Source organism: Denticeps clupeoides, chromosome 1, assembly GCF_900700375.1.
Source record: "Denticeps clupeoides chromosome 1, fDenClu1.1, whole genome shotgun sequence".
In the NCBI taxonomy this organism is placed as follows: domain Eukaryota; kingdom Metazoa; phylum Chordata; class Actinopteri; order Clupeiformes; family Denticipitidae; genus Denticeps; species Denticeps clupeoides.
In genome coordinates this window covers 14,709,965-14,715,964 of record NC_041707.1, presented here as the reverse complement: position 1 = coordinate 14,715,964, position 6,000 = coordinate 14,709,965, and positions in this window count along the sequence as shown.

The following is a 6,000-nucleotide window of genomic DNA, read 5'->3' as shown; positions in this document are numbered from 1 at the left end:
GTAAATGAGAATCATCCATGGCTGTTGATGTATATACCATTAACACTTTGAGCTCCACAGAGATGGCATGTAAGATTCCTTCTATCAAATGGAATAAATTACATGAGACATCCCATGTAAGTCATTGGCCATGTGGTAGGTTTTGAATGATACAGTCATTCTCTGATGGCCAGGAGTTTCCTTACTGTCGTTTCAGCCAGTTGCAGTAGAATACACATGACTCATATACTTGTTGACTGGTTCGAAATTCAGTATGACCCACCACAGTGGTGTGAAGGATGTAACTGCACTGGTTTACAAAAAGCTTGTGAAAAATGGACAGGCTTTGCAGCAGATTAGTGCCAGGTTATGTGGTCAGCACATTCCCCACTGAAACTATGATCTCTCTCGGTCTCTCTCTCTCACACTCTCTCTCTCATTCATGCTTTTATGCTATCTGTGAGTCCAAGACAAATATATTTGTATTATCTTTTTTTTTTTTTCCTCTTATTTAGATGTACATCTTTATCGAGGGTTTCAATTTGGCCTCTACAAGTATAAATATATGATGCTATTGTATTTTTTCCTCCAATTTTGCAAAATCAGCTAATTTGTTTATGTTTGTATGAAAATCCAAAAATTTGTGAGCAGGTGTGAAATGTAGTTGCAGATGTTACATTACAGGCTGTTCTTTTTTTTTCACACATTGTGAAAATTTTCTGTCTCGTCTTTCAATATTTGCCCTTTTCTGTAATAAAAGGATTTTGAAATGTCAGCACGTTCTCTGTCATGTTTATTTCTTGCATGTGTGCATGTGACTAGGAAGCATCATTCTTTTGGGCTTAAGCTATATACATGACTCCTAAGAGCCAGCAGGAGAATGATTCAGCCAATTGCTTTAAGCAAATTTTCTGCATTCCATAAACAGAATGTTGATTTCTCAGATTCAAAAATAAATCAGGACCGTGAAAATGTTTTTATGCACAACATCTTCAAATAATAAAGCATTACTAATTTGATTGAAGTGACTCAGAAATGCCTGCTTTCTATTACTCTATTCTATTCTTCTGCATTTGTTTACCCATCAGACAGGAGGAAACATAATCTCAGCAAATTGAGTAAAAGGTAATCTCGTAGTTGTTCCAGTGTCATAATACTGTTCTGATCTTTCGATAATTTGACAGCGCCATGTGAAAATGAAGCCAAACTTGTCCATGACATGACAACCGCGCTTGTTGGCAAGAGATTTAAATGCATTCCATTTCCTTTTATAGCCGTTCTTCTAGTAGATGATTTCACCAGTTTACTTTCAACAATAATAGCTTTTGTATCTGAAGTCTTTCCCATGATTCATTTGTAAACTGCAGTGGAAAGCACCTGTATAAATATTTCCCCAAGCATAAACGAGAAACTTTTTATTACAATCTCCTACTGTGCTTGCGGGTGGTCCGAGGAAATAGTGTACGCCCACCGGCCACAACAATAAAACCCCTGACATTGATTATCTGTTTACAGTGGCAGCTGTCAGTCACGGAAGAGGATCTGAAGTGGTCTTCAGGGCAGCCCTGGGGTCAGGATTTAAGTGGAGGCACACAGCACCTGCAGGCCCTGTTCACCCCATCATAGTAGCAATTCCCCTTGGTGGCAGTGACTGTCAGGATCCAGTCCGGAAGGGGACACTCTGGGTCCGGGGTTCGAAGGAGGGTTTTGTGTTTGTCCTGTGTTTCCTAGACTCCTTCTTGTTCTCACCAGTGTATGCATGTTTAAAGTGAAAGTGTAGTGATGACAATAAAATGTGTCCTCTGCATTTAACCATCACATTTGGTGAGCAGTGGGCAGCCATGACAGGTGCCCGGGGAGCAGTGTGTGGGGACGGTGCTTTGCTCAGTGGCACCTCAGCGGCACCTTGGCGGAGCGAGATTTGAACGGGGCCGCTTCCCTAACAGCAAGGCCACCACTGTCCCCAATAGCTGCCCTATCTGTGTCCTTTCTTTGTTGGTGATGTTTACCCTCTGAGTCCTGTATATATGTGTCCTATTTCCCCACCACGTCCGTTCACCGTGACAGATACACATTTTTGCGAACATTTTATTTTATCTTATCTTGGGACCGCACTCATAATGACTCTTTGATGTAAAGTCATCAGTGTACAGTTTGTATAACAGTATCCCATTAAAATAACTAAACTTGCAGGCAATGTCTAGACCACTGGCAACAAGTGTGCACTTTTAAGTGAAAATGTCCAGCTTGTGCCCAATTGGCCATTTTCCCTCCTTGGTGTCATGTGACTCGTTACTGTTACAAGGTCTCAGGTGTGTATGGGGAGCAGGGCTGTTAAACTTGGTGTTGTAGCTCACACTAGCTCATACTGGTCACCGTAGTTCAATATGGCACCTCATGAAAAGAGCTTTCAAAGAGCTTTCTGGAGATGTGAAAAGAAAATTTGTTGCTTCACATAAAGATGGCCATAAGCACACAAGGACATGGATATTGAAACCATGTCTTTTTTCATTCAGATGGTGTTAAGCAAGTGTGGTGGTAACCAGGTGAGGGGAACAAAGCCAAGTGTGTCTCGCCTTCTGTCAAGCATGGTAATGGGAGTGTCATGATTTGGGGATGCATGAGTGCTGCCGGCACTGGGGACCTACAGTTCATTGAGGGAACCATGAATGAATGCAGAACATGATCCCCTCGCTTTGGAAATTGGGCCGCAGGGCAGTATTCCAACATGATAATGAGCCCAAACACACCTTCAAGATGACCACTGCCTTCCAAAAGAAAATGAGGGTAAAGATCCAAAAAAAAAAAAAAAAAAAAGTGAAGTGATTGTCACATGTGATACACAGCAGCACAGCACACAGTGCACACAGTGAAATTTGTCCTCTGCATTTAACCCATCACCCTGAGTGAGCAGTGGGCAGCCATGAACGGCGCCCGGGGAGCAGTGTGTGGGGACGGTGCTTTGCTCAGTGGCACCTCAGTGGTACCTTGGCGGATCGGGATTCGAACCGGCAACCTTCTGATTACGGGGCCGCTTCCTTAACCGCTAGGCCACCACTGCCCCACCGGACAATTTGAAATGTTTTTACTGCCAGCGCTTGAGACATTTCTGGATGTGTGTTAAATTATATTGAGGGGACAGCAAATTTACACTGTTAAACAAGCTGTTTACTGACTACTTTGCATCAAAGTTTCATTTCTTCAGGGTTGTCCCAAGGAAAGATATAATAAAAAAATTACCAAAATGTGAAAATGTACTCACTTTTGTAAGATACTGGTGTAATGCTGTGGGATGAACTTTTATAGATCTCAGTGTAATCATGCGTCTTTGGGATGTTTTAGATATAGCTTCAGAGGCTTCAACAGAGGGACCACTCTCCGCTGAACATCGACGGTCAGCTGAGAAGATAATCCGAGTTTCTAACAGACATTTACCAAACATGCTGCACCAGGAAAGCCACCAGCATTGTGAAGGACTCTACACACCCCTCACATGCACTCTTCACCCTCCTAACATCCGGAAAACGCTACCGAGGCATTCGGGCCCTCACTGCCAGACTCTGCAACAACTTCATCCCGCAAACCTGAACACTCAGGGACTCACCCCTCTGGACTGACACACACACACACACACTCGTACTACCTCTGTTATATTGTAATATTATCTATTAATGCACCATTCCATTTTGCACAGCAATATTTGCACTTTGCTTTGCACATTTATTATTAATTTAGCTAATTTAGAGCTGTCTGTCTGACTGTTGTCTACATGTTTTTTGTTAAATGCTACTCTTGCACTGCCTGTGTCCCCTGTTTACACTTTATGTAGCCCAGATTGTCTGTGTCACACACGTGTATTTTATGTCAGTATGTATCTAATTGTTCAAATGTTACATGTAGCACCAGGTTCCGTAGAAAAGCTATTTTGTTTCACTATGTACCGTCTAACACTTATATAGTTGAAATGACAAAAAAGCTCAACTTCAACTTCAGAGGCTTTGTGGAGTCTATGGGATCAGTTTTGGGATCAGTTAGGCACATGACATTAATATGCATGTGTGCTGCACACATCTCTTCGTGGCCGTGTGTGTTCACACAGTGTTGGCCGATTTCACCCAGCGACACAGATGCTCTTCTGATCCCCGCGGGTACAGATTTAGATGGTGGGCAGGGACAGGCCACTGACTGCTCCCTGGCACTGGGCAGTGGGGTGGCTTTGGAGTGCAGGCCAGCACTCTGAGCCCAGAGTCCTGGAGCAAAGAGCTGAGTGCTAACCACCCTAACTGCAGGGTATAAATAGAGCGCCTCAGTTAGCTGGCCCACAGACATGGCCAACCTTCTCCCCAGAAGGGAGGGAGTCAAGGAACTTCAGGAAATCTGACAATGGCAAAGAAAACCAGTCAGCAAGAAAGAAATCATCCTTTTAATACAACTGTTAATAGAAAGAATTTGTTTGTTGGCATTACCACTATTAAAATCATTTTGCTCTAGGGAACAGGCAGCAGGGTGTGTTCATTTTTTGAACAGTTTTTGTCAGCACATGCCCAGGTTACACTCTTTGTTCGATTTAATTGTGTGTGATAAAGTACAGTTGGTGTAGCTGTCACTAAAAGAAAGCTTACAATCTGAGCTCACATTTATGAAATAGATTGTGCATACATATGTACAATGTCCTAAAAAAATTGCATTAATAGTAATTTCTATAACTATTATTTATTTTTTCTATGGCAGAACAGTTCTTCAAAATTCGAAAAAAAAATATGCTAAAAGGATATTGTACACAGTTTACAAGTACGTGCAATAGCTCATTTTATCTCTGTCAGATGCTTCTGTCAAGATTCTTGTTGAATTTTTGACCACCTTTCAATGCCATTTTGTTATTTCCCTGGCATCTACTTGGCATCCACATTAAACATTGGGAAGGTCATTTCAAACCCTCACTGATGCAGACAAATGATCGACTTGTTGGAAGACACCTTTGGTTCCAAGTGTAAGTCTTCTAGCTGAGGATTTAAGGTTATGCAGGAGAGTTCCTTCGCCTTCATTTTTTAATTAGCCTAATTTTTCCAGCCACACAAGGAAAAAGCGTAAGTGTATGTAGACAATTCTACACAACTTATCTGCAGATATTATAAATATATTCCACATAGACAAGCTTTATCATTTCATATGACTTTCTCACAGTTCTACTTTTCCATCAACATTCTATGAAGTTTTGCGGCGTTAAACAATTGAGCCCGTTGTGTGCAAATCAATTCCCCAAGTTATGTCATCAGCACCTCCGGCTAACCTCCAACATGTAACCCCCACAAAAGCAGTCCATGGTTAAGCTTGGTAGGCACTGGTCAATTTAAATAATGTCCCCAGGCGGCAATGCCGCAGACACCGTATTCCGAATGCATAACCATGACAACCAGGCAACCCAGAGACCCCGTCTGGCTATCGACGAATAGTTTTTGTGACAGAGTTGATCAGGATATGCTACATTGAACAGAGCATTGTGCTTTTGGCCTCCGAGTGCCAATAAATGCTTCGACCCTGTAACTAACCCATTTGTCCTTTCGTTTGTCCAGCAGACAACACAGACAGGGACTGGACCGAAATTAATATTGAATAACAAAGAGTGTTTAAAAAACAATTATGAACATAAAGTAATAAAATGGGGAATAGAAAGAAATAAAGCTAATTAGGACTAACTTAAAAAAACATGCTTCTCACATGAGGAGAAAGAATGCAGTAGATTCAGTAAAATTCAGCAGCCGTGGATGAATGGACTCAACTTGGTTTGAACTTTAGAAGATGATCTCCCATGAGGACAGCCAGGTGGCAACCATCAGTGTAAAACAGCGGCTTAACCCTGACATGTACAATCATTTAATATTCTGCTGTTGGCCATACTTTGACATATTTGGAGAGCTGCAATTGACCAGTTGAGATGACGCTATTCACAAGCATTATGCATACATTCTCAATCTAAGTGGATGTCATGCATAACTTACCAGCACTTTAGTGGTGCATGAA